The sequence below is a fragment of the Podarcis bocagei genome (assembly GCF_964188305.1).
Source record: "Podarcis bocagei genome assembly, chromosome: 9".
Classification (NCBI taxonomy): domain Eukaryota; kingdom Metazoa; phylum Chordata; class Lepidosauria; order Squamata; family Lacertidae; genus Podarcis; species Podarcis bocagei.
The window spans coordinates 10842318-10859207 of NC_138134.1; the positions used below are offsets into that span (position 1 = coordinate 10842318).

Sequence of the window (16890 nt, forward strand, 5' to 3'; positions counted from 1 at the left end):
GACACTGAGGTCCAGCACCGAGGGCCTTCTGGCGGTTCCCTCACTGCGAGAAGTCAAGTTACAGGGAACCAGGCAGAGGGCCTTCTCGGTAGTGGCGCCCTCCCTGTGGAACGCCCTCCCACCAGATGTCAAAGAGAACAACAACTACCAGACTTTTAGAAGACATCTGAAGGCAGCCCTGTTTAGGGAAGCTTTTAATGTTTGATGTATCACAGTATTTTAATATTCTTTTGGAAGCCGCCCAGAGTGGCTGGGGAAACCCAGCCAGATGGGCGGGGTATAAATAATAAATTATTTCTGGGTTAGTGGAGTCTGTAACCTGAAGCGTATGTAACCCGAGGTACCACTGTACACCTTTACATTGTGCTTCAAGGCAGGGATAGGGAACTTGTGGTTCTCCATATAATGTTGGTCCCCAGCTCCAATCAGCCATAGACAGCATGGCAAATGGTTAAGGATGGAGGGTGTCATTTTGCTTGGGCAGCGGGCTCTGCCATGAAGAACAACGTTCAAGGTAGGCATGCCTTCAGAGGATGCTCTTCAGCAAAAGACTACACTTCCCATCATGCACTGAAATTCTGGAAGGAAGGGGGGGGGGAGAAGGCAGAGAAGAAGGTGACACTGGCTGTGATTGTCCTAGAGCCCAAGTTTGGTCAATCAGAATGATGACTTCTTTGGTGGCATTGTATGGCTGCTCCCCTTTTGACAGTCCTGGATTACTCCAGGTGGACCTGATCCAACTCAGCGTGATCTAGGGCTGCCTCAACCCACACTGGCTGAATCAACCTGGAGCTGTTATACAGCCCTAGTATTTTCAGTCCTTTATCCCACCGGCTACATGCAATGAAAACAGTAAACACTTGGAGATTACATATTTCCTCCGCACAGAGAAATTCATAGCAGAATGTCAAACGCTTAGTGTTCTCATTTGTACAGTTCCACCAATATAATTTCAAAAGATCCAGGCTAGCATGTATCTATAGCTTTACATTTTAAAAATCTCTTTTAGGAAACTCAAATTGCTTTCTTTTCTTCTTACAAACAACATGCTATGGTGTAAAGACTTGTGAATCGTCCAGCCCTGCATTTCAAAAGCAACCACTTACTGTGATTCCACCTATTTCTAAACTTTATTGTTCTCCCTTTCCGGCTTGCTCATAGGTTCTGTTTGCTGACATGAGTTTGGAACACCTTTATGTTTAATCCCTGCTCTACAATTTTCTTGATCAACTTTAACTCTAGGAACACAATTGAGACAATACGATGCAGAGCATGTTAGCACATCTGTGAATAAGTAAATAAGATCACCTCAAGACACACGCGATTTGGACACATTGGCCAAAGCTGAAAATTCGACATTTTCTGCATGTTAAAACTATGTTAAGCTGTTGAATTGTTTTGTGATTATGCCACTTACCTCATAAGGATATTAATTATCTAGACATAAAAAGCAGTACGTTTTTGAATGAAGAGAGCCGTTCTGATTTTTGTAAAGTTATTTGAGTTTCTTTCACTTATTCCAGTTAAATAGATCTTGCCCAAGAAAAAAAAAAACAGGTCTAAATGCAAATTAACATTACTGTTTAAATATCACAGACCATTTTCTCAGAGCCCAGTTACAATAACTAGTAATTATAAAAATTGCTTGCCTTGGGCTTCTAGCTAAGCCAGTGCTAAACTTCTCCTTTTATTAGATCTGTCAGGCTGAGTTAATTATCTTTATGATAATAGATGTGCTTTACCTCAAACAAAACAAATACCCCTATAATTAGCTTTTTTTCCAAAAGAATTTTAATTTATTTATAAAGACGGATTTGTTTTTTGCTAATTTTTTTTAAAAAAAATATTTTTGTTTGTTTCATAGAGAAGTTCCATTTCATCAGTCTGCTTTGTAGTTCTTAAGGGTAGAAAAGACCCTTTCATTTAACCAGTAGGTTCTACAGTTAAAACAACGTATCTCTTCCAAGAAGCAGGGAATCAATTTGGCTCAGTCTGTGTGCGGTTGTGTGGAATGGATAGAAGTGAAACGTTTTACTTTACTTGGGGAAACTTACGCTGAGCTGCCTTTTTAATCAGTATATTAACTGAATCTAGCAGAGGAGTGTGCTTGCTAACACTAATCCCCGCCTAGTGATTCTTTGTGAATGCCTGTTTTGATGTCAGTTTTAAAGCTTTCCTGAAATCCCTACAGATAAGTTACATGTGAGCCATATTTTCCGTCCCTGCATCTACAAAACCTCTTGCAATCTCTGCCAAATTCCCCTTCCTTAACTTGCTAGCGTTCTATGAACTTTATTCTGCAATCCTTCCATCCTGACCTCCTGATAACATTGACTAAGCTATCACAGTTAGGCTACACATTTTAAATATACATTACTCTTTCCTCTGTTTTTCTGTTTTGTTTTAAAGACGGTACCTCTCTCCTATATTGTGTTGATCAAGCACTTGTGAGCTGAAATCAGAGGGGTCGCTTGTACGTCACCCCAAAACCAGACAGACATTGCCAAAAAAAAGGAGGGTCAAGATGCCACAGTGTTGCATGGAAAACCCATATGCTAACTTATATGTATGGAGAAAGAAAAAGATGCAAATCAAAGCTTTTCAGTGGTGCCACCATGCAGGGCTCCAGAATGACAAACCTAATCCTCTTGCAGCCTCACTTGAGTCATCAAAGTCTGCTAGGGTACATAAAGTTCTAGAACGGGGTGGGGGTGATCTACAGCAGTCCTGGAGCTGGTAATGATAATTTCTCTTCCTTTTGGAGGTACTTTTTTAAAAAAGAAACTGTTTGAGATGGGTGGAGGGAAAATGCTGTGTAAGAGAGAGCACATGTTATACTACACAATTATACGACGCAATGGATTTTGGACTTCTTGGAACAACTACCCACTCTCTTTGCCCCTGGAGCTATCCAGGGTGCTGAACTATCCTGGTCTGAACAATTATTCAATTATCTGTTTCCTGTTCCTTGCTGGTTCACTCTTCTGCCTAATATCTTCTACTTTAGACCGGTTTTCTCTGCCCCCCCCCAGCATGGACACTTGGCCCACTGCAATATATATACCTCTCCTCCTGCACAATTAGTTGTCGCCAGCCAATTTGAAAAGGTGGGTTAAGGGGAAAGAAGCTGTCTAGTGATTACTGAGCAGGTATTTGAACCCAGGCTTCTCTGGCTCAAATGCAACACTGTGTCCACTGAAGCCCACTGTCTCTAAAGTGCATTTATTGATGCTCCTGCAGACCTCTGAGGCAACACTTGTATTCCATTCCATCTGTCCAAATCCAGGCATGCGTGCGCCATCAGAGAGCCTACAGATCTCTGGATGTAATTGATATTTTCTATAATGTCTGGTGCTTTCTCCTTTCCACAGCTGTATGCACAAGCTATTCAAAAACAGGACTCAGGGTTGAATTGAGAATGTGGTGGCAATTACCTTGAGTGGCAACTTTACAAATATTTACAAGTTTTTCAATTAATAATGTAATTTCAAAAGTAAATAGCCAAATGAAAGAAAAGCAGATGCTTGATAATGAAACAGAACATCAACACCATCCATATAATATAGGTGTGAGAGAGGGAAAGATAACGAACAGGTGTGGGGGTGGGGAATAAGACTACATCATGAAAGCATCTATTCATCCCTTCCTCTTCCCTGTATTGCCTCCCCACTGTCAGAACTTACGCAAGGTTGTAAACTGCCCTTTTTCTTATGTACAGTTTGGAGGCTGCAACTGCCTGGCATTTGGTCAGAGACTGCCTTGAACCTACACTGGGAAGCAGATGGTGGAGTGTCTCCATTGCTTCTGCTGAACAAGCTATTGATTCAATTCATCGTGATATCCTCTTGGATCAGTTGACCAGGTTAGGGCTGGGAGCCGCTGCTAAATTCCATAACATGGTACTTGGGTGCTCCTGTTCTTCTCCTTGATCTTTGGTCTATGGCGAGGTGGGCAACCTCCACCTTCAAACCTATTTAGCATGAAGGTCTGAAAGGTGCTTGTAAGCATTGTTGCCTGAACGTGCTTACAAATCTGCTTGCAATCAGGAACGATGATAAGTCAGCTTTGGAAGCATGTTCAAGCAAACATGCTTACAACCCCCTTCAGACCTTCACACTAAATAGGTGCGACCCAACATGACAAATGATGCTAGAGGTGTGATCAACAGGTGGACCCTCATCCCTCTACATACTTCTGCCCTCACATATTCAAACTGAATGCCTGAAGAGGACTGCACATGGGAGTACAGTGGTACCTCGGGTTAAGTACTTAATTCGTTCCGGAGGTCCGTTCTTAACCTGAAACTGTTCTTAACCTGAAGCACCACTTTAGCTAATGGGGCCTCCTGCTGCCGCTGGAGCCGGATTTCTGTTCTTATCCTGAAGCAAAGTTCTTAACCTAAAGCACTATTTCTGGGTTAGTGGAGTCTGTAACGTGAAGCGTATGTAACCCGAGGTACCACTGTATATCCCACTGAACACAGGATAGCTGGTTTTGCTCTAAATTTACCCATGTTACATAGAACTCTTGCTTACTTTTATTTGAAGAGAAGATGGTCCAATAAACAGGACGCCGCTTTAGCTACTTTATGCATCTTGTTCCATAGGACTAAAATCACTACCAGATAAATAATCCAAAGTTTCCTTTTAATTCTTAAATAAACCTTAAATCCTAAAAATGCTTGCAAAGAGTGTTGTGGGGGAGTAAGGGTAGACTGAATCACAATAATAATAAAAATCATGATATAGCTAGGGTTTTCTTTTTAATGCAGTAATGCCAGAGATGTGTTGAAAGAACATTCAAATGAAAGAGAGAAAGAAGGAGAATATATAAGAAAGATCACTGAGAACTGATATCCCTGCTGAGTGAATATTTGACATTTTGCAGGGAATGTGCCTTTTGACACTCTGCATTCTAATTTTAAAAATTTAAGATCTTCTTTACGAGCTGGGGAGGACAACTAGGTCTGTCTGATATTTAAAGAACAATGGCCACTCAAGGTGGAAGAGGCAACTTCACAGCTATGTATGGGCCCCATGCGTATCTCAAATGGGCAGGTATTATCATATGATATTCATTATATATTTCAGAGAATTCAGGTAAGGTCATTTGGTTCCATTACAGCTTGATAAAAGCAAGGAGCAAAGGTAAGATTCTCTTGCAAAACTAGAACTGAGCCAAATACTTCTTTATGTGGGTGGGGCAAAATGAAGCCCCCTATAAAAATTGGGAAGAAATGTCTCCTAGATTTTTGGGTTGGGGATGGTGTTCCTCTACCTTTCTTAACCTTGCAAGGTGCCTGAAGTTTTTCTGTTTTCTTTCTTTTAAAACTTTGTAAAAAAAAACCAAAAACCTCCACTGTGGTGAGGCTCTCTCCACAGTTTCCCACAGGCTGCAGAAAGGTCTGTCACGTGGTATAGTTCTCTCCTGTATTTGTTGCATGCAGCACTCTTTCCATGACGTAGGTAAAGGTAAAGGGACCCCTGACCATTAGGTCCAGTCGTGACCGACTGCGGCGCTCATCTCGCTTTATTGGCCAAGGGAGCCGGCGTACAGCTTCCAGGTCATGTGGCCAGCATGACTAAGCCGCTTCTGGCGAAACCAGAGCAGCGCACAGAAATGCCGTTTACCTTCCCGCCGGAGCAGTACCTATTTATCTACTTGCACTTTGACATGCTTTCGAACTGCTAGGTTGGCAGGAGCAGGGACCGAGCAACGGGAGCTCACCCCGTCGCGGGGATTCGAACCGCCGACCTTCTGATCGGCAAGTCCTAGGCTCTGTGGTTTAACCCACAGCGCCACCCGCGTCCCTTTCCATGACATAGTTTGCATCAAACCATACCTTATCTTTATGTACAATTTAAGATGATTTGTGACCTGGACTGGAGTCCATCTGATCAGTATACACAGAATGTAGTGTCTTGCACTTCAGTCAAAATGCACACGTATGTGGGAATAAGTCCCACTAAACTCCGTGGGACTGGCATCTGAGTAAATACATGTAGGATTGGACCAAAGGAGCTGTAGCCAATGACAGGCATTTAGAGCCCAACAGAAAAAACAGATACTAAATCGCACTGTAATATAAGCACAACAGCAGTAATATACACCCAAAACAGATGCAGTTCATGATCATGAAAATACTCTAAAGGGCACTTGGAAGAAGTTATTGTCCTTGGTGTAAATGTTAAACCCTGATAGCCATGACGCTAATCAGCCTTAGCCTAACTACTCTGTCAAAGCTCACAGGATGGACTAGTTCATTCTTGACACCCTAATTGGCTCTGTTATTCTCACGAGAAGAGCAACCTTCTCAACAATGTATGGGGCATAAGCATGAACTCAAAGCGTATAAATGGGCCAATTTACATTTAGCTCATACAATACGTTTTCCCATTCATGCTTTAAAAAGTACAAATGCCACATTGTTCAGAATCTCGCCGTCTTGTCTGCTACCAAAGTGATGGATAAAGTAAAGGCCCTTGGAAGGACTAACAGAGGAGTGTTTCCTTGACAGAGACACTCTGTCTACTTGAATTTTTCCTTTTGCTTTACCTGCAGAGCTTTTCCTATGGTGAAGGTGTGTTAGGGCAGAGATGGACAAGCTTCTTTCTTTCAAACACTTCTTTCCCTCAGAGGAAAGAGCCAGTGTGGTGTAGTGGTTAAGAGCGGTGGACTCGTAATCTGGGGAACCAGGTTCATGTCTCCGCTCCTCCACTTGCAGCTGCTGGGTGACCTTGGGCTAGTCACACTTCTCTGAAGTCTCTCAGCCCCACTCACCTCACAGAGTGTTTGTTGTGGGGGAGGAAGGGAAAGGAGATTGTTAGCCACTTTGAGACTCCTTAGGGTAGTGATAAAGTGGGATATCAAATCTAAACTACTCCTCTTCCTCAGTGGCTATACCACAGCCCCACGCCCCACACCTCACCCCATGCGCCACAACATTTTTCTCTCACACAGTAATAGCTCTCACAATACTCTCACACACAGATCTGGCTGGATCTGTACTTTTAAAGGGAACGGGGAAGCTAGGGCAGAGCCTGCCAGAATTATTCAGGCTACATATGAGAGTCTGCTCAGTCCTGTGTTAGGGTGGGAAATATGATAGGATGAAGACACACATTCATTCCAAATGAGGTGGAACTTGCAGTATGCTTCCAGACAGTCACTATTTTAGGGTGAGATGAATCTGGCAAATTCAGGGAACTGGTGGGGTCTGGTGCAACAAACCCACTTCCCTCAAAAGATTGCATTTTTATTTTATTTTATTTTTGCAATGAGGAACATGATGGGGGAATGTACTGGAAAACGTAGGACATCATTTGCTTTGATGCAATGCCATCTAATCTCCACTCAAACAAATCAGGATGTGTGCGAATTAAATAGGTCATTTGGAAGAACCCTTGGTATCTACTTAGGAAACACATGCCTTAGAATGCATTCAAATCATTTCATTTCAGAATGCATGTCATTCTCTGCTAAGTGTGGCAGAAATGGTTTGAACTAAGAAATTATTGGGTGTTTAGTCAAGGATTGGGGGGGGGGTTCAGTCTTGTTTATAAGGCTATTCTTGCCCTGGTGCTGTGAATGGTCTCTCCTTGCCCCAAAGCTTCCCAAGAATCAATGCATAGGGTTCCAGGCTCCCCAGTGGGCACAGTGTACCCATTTTCCTCCTGGGCATGCTGAGACTTGTAAGTCCAGTCTAGCTGCCCAATGTGGACAACTGAATTCTTCACCCTGTTCAAAGGTATATTTCAGGGTGACTGTGTTTGGGCAGACGGAGTTGGAGGCAGTCTGTAGGGTCAGGGCATGCCCAGACCAGTGAACAAGACTGGGGTGCTGACCTTTTCAAACACCCTGGATCAAAACCTTAAGACATCCTAAATTACAACCTTTCAAAAATCTGTCGCTAACCCTCTCCAGCGGAGAAGTTGATTTGCAGCTTCAAGTGTGTGGTTTTGGCTCCAGAAAAAAACAACAACCCACAGCTAGCTGTCACATCCTTAATCCCAAACCTCTCTTGCAGACTAAACGTTCACATCATCTTTCCTTCGCAAGACATCAGGAAGCATGCAGAAGATATTCTGTATGTCTTTTCTGTTCTTCTAAGCTCGCCTCGATAATCAAGAATAGCTTGGGGAGAGGGGCCATAGCTCAGTGGTAGGGCACACGCTTTCAATACTAGTGTCTCCTGTTAAAAGCATCTTAGACAGCAAGTCCTGGGGAAAAGATTTCCACTGGAGGTCTTAGACAACTGCTGCCATTGAGAGTAGAAAATACTGCACTCACTAGACTAATAATCTGGCTCTGTAAAAAGCAGTTTCATAACTACAGTAGCATGCAGGATTCTTTATATGAGGAGGGTCCAGGGCTCAGTAGCAAGGCATCATGCAGAAGGGGCCACCCTCAGAATCTGACATCTCTAGTTAAAGGACCCCTGGTGAGCCAGTGTGGTGTAGTGGTTAAGAGCGGTAGTCTCGTAATCTGGTGAACCGGGTTCGCGTCCCCGCTCCTCCACATGCAGCTGCTGGGTGACCTTGGGCCAGTCACACTTCTTTGAAGTCTCTCAGCCCCACTCACCTCACAGAGTGTTTGTTGTGGGGGAGGAAGGGAAAGGAGAATGTTAGCCGCTTTGAGACTCCTTCGGGTAGTGATAAAGCGGGATATCAAATCCAAACTCTTCTTCTGTGGCTGGGAAAGACTCTTCCTGGAGATTTGGGAGAGCTCCACCAGTGAGTGTGGCTAGTCCCATAGCCAATTCACATGCCAACAGGGTAGATTTCAACTTTGCCTGTGTATCTATGTCTACATTTAACTACATTCCATTATTGTTTTTATTTTATTTTATTAACATATTTTTTATTAAAGATTTCTTGGTTTACCAAAGTATGTGCAATGTCTCTTTTTTCAATTTTTTACATATCAGTTTCATTTGTTGAGACATTAGTGTTACATTATGAAGAAAAGGGGGAAAGAGGTGGAGGGGGGCATGGTGAGTGGGGTTGGGGTCGGGAGGCGATGTTTCTATTCTACTTGATGTATGTGTGGGGTTTTGTGTCAGCGTCGCTTGTGCGGGTTCTCTTTCCTATTCGCTTGTGTTCCTTTGGTGGTGAGAGAGGTTGGCCTCGGGTGTGGTTGTTTGATTGCGACTGGCTGTGGTGAACTTCATTTTCATGTGTGAGTGGGGTGGGTGGCTGTTTTTGAATCAGGTTAGCCATATTGATTCATATGGTGGATTCTTGTCGTTGTCTTGTTGGGTTGTGTATGTGATAAAAGGGAGCCTTACCGGGGTGACTAAACATCTTCCAAGATAATAATGCCCACTCACATCATAAAGAGCTCATAGCCCACTTACTCTCAGCAGCCAGAAACATAGCCAGACACTGGAGAGACCTTTCAGGAGTAAGCATAGACCAATGGTACCAAATAGTATGGGAAACAGCCTTATTAGAAAAATTAAGCAATAAACTATTGTTGTTTAGTCATGTTCGACTCTTCGTGACCCCATGGACCAGAACACGCCAGGCACTCCTGTTTTCCACTGCCTCCCGCAGTTTGGTCAAACTCATGTTAGTAGCTTCGAGAACACTGTCCAACCATCTTGTCCTCTGTCGTCCCCTTCTCCTTGTGCCCTCAATCTTTCACAGCATCAGGGTCTTTTCCAGGGAGGGTCTTCTCATGAGGTGGCCAAAGTATTGTTTATACCAATTAAACTACATTCCATTATTTAGTATTAGGAGATACTTGGGCCATAAGTAGTGGTGACTTCCTCCCACATCTGCAAATAGCACTATTTACAACAAACTGAAAATGATATAAGTGCTTCTGATCATCAAACATCAGAATATTGCTACCACACTCCCCCTATACCCTGCTCCCAGGCACGCAGAGACTCAGTTCCTGGCATGAGACAAACGGATGGTGTGCATTCTAATCTCACCATTTTGACTTTGTGACAAGAGTTCAGCTAACCACAGTATCCTTGATTCAACACCACCCACCGTTTCTATCCATTTTGTACTGTCAGAGGCACATCAAGCGGCCTCCGAGTGTAATCACATCAGAATCGATTTTCATGGCTGAGAGGAAAATAATGGAAATTTCTCTAATGTAGAAAATGTATGTGTTCCTTTTGGTTAACCAAAATAGACTATATATCAGGCCTGTCAAAATTAAGTTTTCTTGATTCAACGCCCTTACCCAGGCTTGTATACAAATTGCAAAGAAAGATTTTCTGCAGAGTAGTTTAGCACAATGCTCTGTAAGAGTGGCTTAGCATGCCTCTTGACGTGAGAGCAATCTCTCTACGAGATTCGTTTATGGATACTTTCCTCAATAAAATACCCAGGTTGAACCACGCAGTACTGAGAGCACAAAAGTTTATGCTTTGAGTTCTCACAGTGCTAATATCTAGTACAATTTACCCCAAGCTATTATGGTGTGAATTTCCCCCCACATCATCGGGTGCCAATGATGAGGGCCGGGATGCACAAATCATAATGGCAATGATATGGGATAAATTCATTGTAGTACTATGATTGATTGATTGATTGATTGATTGATCAATTGAAATGGTTATATTTGTATTCTGCTTTTCTTCCATGATAGAACTGGCATCAATGGCCACCTGCCAAGGCCACACTCTTTTAGAGGCCTCACTTCTGTCACCTGGAGTCTTCCGGCCTTGTTGCTCTTCTCTTTGCTGATGCTGCCTGTATGCTTGTCATCATCAAGCATGAAGTCTGTGACAAGACTAAGGAGATGGAGAAGCATCTGTGGCGATCACACAGGGTCCCCGGACGTTTGACGGTCTATTGATCCCTGTGCCACCACAACGATCACTTCCCCACTGCCACCAACCCATTTCTCATGGGTACACAGAGTCCAGACAGTTGTTAACATTAAAACAAATTAAAACATTAAAACAAATAAGCAAGTTTATTTTATAAGCCTTAATAAGTTTATGGTTTCATATAATTTTTCTTGTCAGTTTCTTAATCTTAGTTTCTATACCGGCTTATACTCTATCTGACTCCTCCTATCAGTTTCTCTCACTCTCTCACCACACAACTCGACCAACCCACAGACCTATCCTCCCTCTTCCTTCTCCAACTCCCAACTCTCAACTGACTTCCACACAACTCCAACCCTAACTCTAACTCCTCCCCTTGGGTTCCCACTGGCCAATCGCATCACACGCATTTAACCCTTTCCTTATGACCCACCTAGGAGGCAAATGCCACAGCATCTCTCTCTGTGGTGTTGAAAAGGACGACCTGAATGGCAACAGTCAGGGCTTTTCCCCCCAGCTGGACCTCACTGGAACCCAGTTCCGGCCCCTCTCAGGTGGGTCCCATAGCCATGCTAAGAGAACGAGGGAGGTGTTCATGGTGAATTCTGACACCTCTTTTTCTAGGAAAAAAAGCACAGGCAACAGTGAGAGTGCCAAAGAAGGCAATGGTCGCAAGGGCCTTCTGAAATGGGGCCAACAGTGACTCAAGGCAAGAGAGCATATTTAAGAACCCTTTAGCTCTTTTGTATATTTAGTAATTTAAAAATATCACTACCCCTACATCACCCATAATCATAATATTTATTTTCAGGAACTGTGAACAAAACAACCTAAAATTGTATTTTTTGCATTTGTGTATTCCTAAAAGCTGGTGCATCACAGTTCAGACTTCACTCATTGGCTAAAAACAATGAGCAGCTGACTTATCTCCCAGAAATCACTTAGAAGGATGATCTGTACATTTTGCTTTATAACTTTACTGCCCGTAGAGCTAGAGGCTTACTTTCTTAAAATGAAAGCTCAGAGTTGGATAATCTATCTGAAAAAAATGAAAAATAAACCAAAACATGCATTTATTTCAAAGTGGGAAGTAGTTAAAATATATTTGAAAAATAGTTGTCGCCGTCTAAACTCTGTTGTAGCATTCAAATAACATCTGTAGTAGTAAGAATCGAGACCACAGACAATTAAATATTTATTTATATTTTCTGTTTAGATAACCATCTGACAAGTTTTGGCAACAAGTTAATATGGAGCGGATGGGAAGTTGTATGTCAAGTAAGAAGATCTTCTTTGTTCTATTAGATTAGACTCCCCCCCCCCTTTTTAAGTTGATTTCTCTTATCTTTTTGTATTAATGGATGATGAATAATGTTGTTGTTTTTTTTAATTAAGCAAATAAAATTTAAAAAGAAAGAAAGAAAGAAAGAAAGAAAGAAAGAAAGAAAGAAAGAAAGAGTGAGTTAGTTCAGAGCAGTGGCATAGCGTGGGGGTGCAGGGGGGGCCGGCTGCACCGGGCGCAACATCTGGGGGGGGGCGCGCTCGCACTCGCAGTGCTAAAATCAGTGCTAAAATCCACGGGTTAGGGGGCGCAAATTACTTGCCTTGCCCCGGGTGCTGACAACCCACACTACGCCACTGGTTCAGAGTCTTGGCTTCTTGAAGGCATGGTGCTTAGTGCAATAGCACAATCTTAGCCATTATTGGCTGTACAGGTTTTGAGCTAATCTTAGCCCAAGGAGGTGTGTGTATGTGTTCCCTCCACTTACCATTAAACATTTCTCCAGAACTCTGCAATCTCCCTAGCTGCTGACACTTCCAGAGCTGAAAAAGCCTCATGGGAGGAGCTATCTCATGATGTCACCCAGGAAGGCTGCCGAGTGAAGAACACTGGTGGGAATGACGTGGAGAAGGAAAGAAAGGAGAAACAATCCTTAACCAGCTCAAAAGTAAGCACATAAAAAAATCCTGCACCTCACACCTGAGAATTTCACCAAAATGTATTTATTTTATCATTTATTTCATAAAATGTATATACCACTTGATTTTTTAAAATAAAACCTCAGAGTAGTTTACAAAAAGAATAAAATGTTTAAAACAGTTTAAAACAACTATTTAAAACATTACACACCCTCCAACATTTCTCTGGTGAACACAGGGATGTCCTACTTAAATAATAATAATAATAATAATAATAATAATAATAATAATAATTTTCTTATTCATACCCTGCCCACCTGACTGGGTTGCGCCAGCCGCTCTGAGCAGCTTCTAACGTATATAAAAACATAATAAAACATTAAATATATAAATTTCTCTATACAGGGCTGCCTTCAGATGTCTTCTAAAGGTTGTATAGTTACTTGTCTCCTTGGCTCAGGGGTCAGCTAGCTCCATGCCCTCCAATATTTCTCTGATGAAAATAGGGACATCCTAAGGAAAAGTGGGACATTCTGGGATCAAATCAGAAACTGGGACAGCTTCTGTAAATCCGGGACTGTCCCTGGAAAACAGGGACTCTTGGAGGGGTCTGACATTATACAAAATCAAATTAAACATGCAGTTGGTAGGCTGCATGGAAGAGCCTTGTAAAGGAGTATCTGAATTCCTGCTCAAGGCATACCTCCTGACAGCCTCAGATCACTGTGGGCAGCCTGACTCAAGCCAGGGCAACATGTGGATGTCTTGACTGAATCCTGGATCCCCCACTCCACCCTGATCACCCTGGATTGTCTTGCGTTTCAGCCGAATCCAGTGCTCAGCCTTAGTACAGACACACTCACACAACCTACTTTGCACCAGGATGGCAAGTGAAATTCCCTTGCATTTCTTGCATTAAGAAATGAAAATGCTAAAAGAACTTGCAATTTGGACATGAAACCCTGACAAAACCCATGTTAAGGGTGTTTTAAGAAGTATGGGATGAGAATGGGGAGATAGTTCAGTCAGTAGAAGAAGACGAAGAAGAGTTTGGATTTGATATCCCGCTTTATCACTACCCGAAGGAGTCTCAAAGCGGCTAACATTCTCCTTTCCCCTCCTTCCCCACAACAAACACTCTGTGAGGTGAGTGGGGCTGAGAGACTTCAAAGAAGTGTGACTGGCCCAAGGTCACCCAGCAGCTGCATGTGGAGGAGCGGGGAAGCGAACCTGGTTCCCCAGATTACGAGACTACCGCTCTGAACCACTACACCACACTGGCTCTCTTATGGGGCTCTTAAACTTTGACCTGAACCCCCAGTCACTGCCAGTCTTTAACTCTGTGAGTAGATTGCAGTCTCTTGGGAGTTGGCCACCCCTGCTCTATAAGACCTAAGGTGAGAAAGCATGTTCTCCCTCATGGAGAGCACGTGTTGCGGTGGGGTCTGCCGAGCCACCCCTCTGTTGCCAGGCAGGGTTCCTAGAGAGGGCCTAGGGCAAAGATTGGATGGCTGGGTTGCTCGGGTAAAAGTTACGTTGGAATTTGGGTGGGAGGGGTAAAAGGTTTTAAATACTCTGCACGCAGCCTGGAGCTTTCTCTTTGCTGCGTGCAACAGATCACCCACCCTAAATTAAAGGTTTTTTTGCGTTGACCTTGCTATGCCTGTCATGGGGTCGTCTGCCGTTGGGGCAGGGGCCTGGTAGGAATTTTGTCCATCTGGCTGATTGGCTGGGCCATTTGGTTTTTGCCTACTGCGTAGCAAATCGTCACAACTTGTAAGGTTGCAGTTAGGCATTGGTTATAAATTGGTTGGAGGAGGGGTTAGGATAGGCTGGGCCTGCCCCTCCATGGTTGCTGCGGAAAGTGAATTCCGTTAAAGGAATCCAGGGGCTTGCCATCTTTTCGTCCGAATCCCTGGAGTGGGACTAGAGCCGGCAAGTCCTGGGGAGCATGCGGGGAGAAGTGAAGGCCTGTGACTCAGCTCCATTTCTCCCCAATATTGTTTTCCCTTACTAGCTTTCGGTGGTGCCCGGAAGTCAGTTCTGTCCCCAGGTGGGAGGATAGATAGTCTTAACCAATGCCTAAATAACCACTCACGCTTATGTATTTCAATAAAGTTGTGGCCAAAATTATGCCAAAAACCTTAAACAAAAATAATGTGTGTGATGTGAGTTATTTGGGGGGTGGCTTGGAGACCTCAACACACAAAGTGTTCATTTAAATTATTAGTCTCCTTCTCTAGCACCCCCTCCTCCTACCTGTGATTTGGTTATTCATTATATTGTACCTTTCCTCCAGAGAGCCATGGGGAGTATAAATCAGCAGTCTTCTATCCAAAGAACTGTCCAATCCAGATCTGCTTAGAGTCAAAGTCCCACCTTCCTAATCACTTCCTATCATCACAAACACAAGTCTTTTTCATCAGTGTTGTTCACACAACCAGCTATGAATCCCTGAGTGTTGAGGAATCAGGTGGTTAAAAAATGAAGTCATGTGAAAAAGTCTGCCGATGGTCTTCCTTATATGACCTATTAGTTTAGCAGATGATTGGCAGATAAGCGAAAACTTTCTCTTTTTCTGTTTTACAGTCTAGGGACATTAAAGCCATGGCTGTCTCAAATTTCACTGGTGGATATAGGGTGAACATTTCCAGGAAATCAGAAATCAGCACAGAAACATTTCTCCTCTATTTTGTAATGGGAACGGATGGGAGTGGGTGTGGGGAGTATTGTAAGGAGAGAAACGTTGCATTTCTGAAAGCGTTAAGCACAGTTGTAACGATCCATAAGCAAAGATCAGACACCACAGAAAGGTTCTATAATTACTGCTGGGAAAACATAGCAACTCTTGCCATTTTTACTATTATTATTCGCAATGCTATTAGGAGTTGGATTATTACGAAATCGTGGCTGGCACAGATGGCTGCTCTGCTTTGAGGTCTGCTTTAGCCTGGTTTTTTTTAATCTGCATTTTTTTCCCTCTAGATGTTATAGGGTTTGGGGCAATTTTTGGCTTCTCTTATTTGCTTGATAATTGTTTTCTTTTTTGAAAAAAAAAGTTTTTACTTAATTAGTAGGAATATGCTTATGTTGATAGCATGCTTCTTTCATTCTACTCCCTGCCCCCAACTTTCAGCAAATGGGTTCCATAATGCAATTTTACCTTCTGCTGTCTGGAATTGGCTCAGGGTGCCTGTTTCTATGGCTGTGGCAGCTGGAATATTGGCATTGACTACAATTGCCAGGCCAGCTCTGTTATGAGGCAGGGTGGGGCAGACCTCCTCAGGTGGCAGACTCTGGGGTGCCGTTCCAGAGCAGCAAATTGTCAATTATTGAGTTTATTGTTATATTCTTACCAGCATGGGAAAGTGCCATTTTGATTTTCTGCCTCAGGCAACCACAATATCTTTGATTGTCTCTTTTGTGACCAAACTTCCTCTAAAGTGAAAGTTCAAGGCCAATTTGAGGTTTCTACTTTTGAGGGAAGAAAGAGATTTGATCGCTCCGGCAACATTTGATCAATGTAGCAACCGCGTTTGCGTCTGCATGGAGGTGCTTCACGTTCCTTTTCGCAAACTGTAGAAAACATTGCTGCGGGTTGTTAGCCAAGCTGCGCTCTGGGTTTTACTTGCTTCCCACGACAGCAATGGATATCTGTCTGAAAATCCAGGGAGGGCCATTCCTGGGCTTGAACCTAGGGAGATAGTGCTGAATATAAAACTTTCTTCCACCCCTGACCCAACAACCTGGAAGACCAGAATTCATGTGATGATGATATCTTAGGTCAGGCACGTCCAACAGGTAGGTTGTGATCTACCGGTAGATCACTGAATGTCTGTGGTAGATCACTGGTAGATCAAGAAGCCCCCCAAGAAGCCCTGCACCCAAAAACCGGGGCTTTCTTCCTCCCAAAAAACCCCCCATGTTAAGGATGTTTTAAGAAGTATGTTATGAGAATGGGGAGAAAGCACAGTCAGTAGAGCATGAGAGTCTTAAACTTTGACCTGAACCCCCCCAAAACAGGGTTTTCCTTCCTGAAAAAAAACTCAACAACTTTGATCTGAACCCCAAAAAAGGGGTAGATCACTGCCAGTTTTTAACTGTGAGTAGATCGCAGTCTCTTGGGAGTTGGCTACCCCTGTCTTAGGTGGTAAACAGCAAGCACTGAGCAAAATCAA

The 16890-nt window shown here is 43.3% G+C and overlaps 1 long non-coding RNA gene across 1 annotated transcript; it reads left to right on the forward strand.

Annotated features, from left to right (window-relative positions):
* The first annotated feature begins 12479 nt into the window (after nt 1-12479).
* Nucleotides 12480-16572, forward strand: LOC308594670. The gene is made up of 3 exons (XR_014011545.1): nt 12480-12741; nt 15012-15185; nt 16157-16572. It is a non-coding gene; the product is annotated as an uncharacterized lncRNA (long non-coding RNA).
* Nucleotides 16573-16890: the final 318 nt, after the last annotated feature.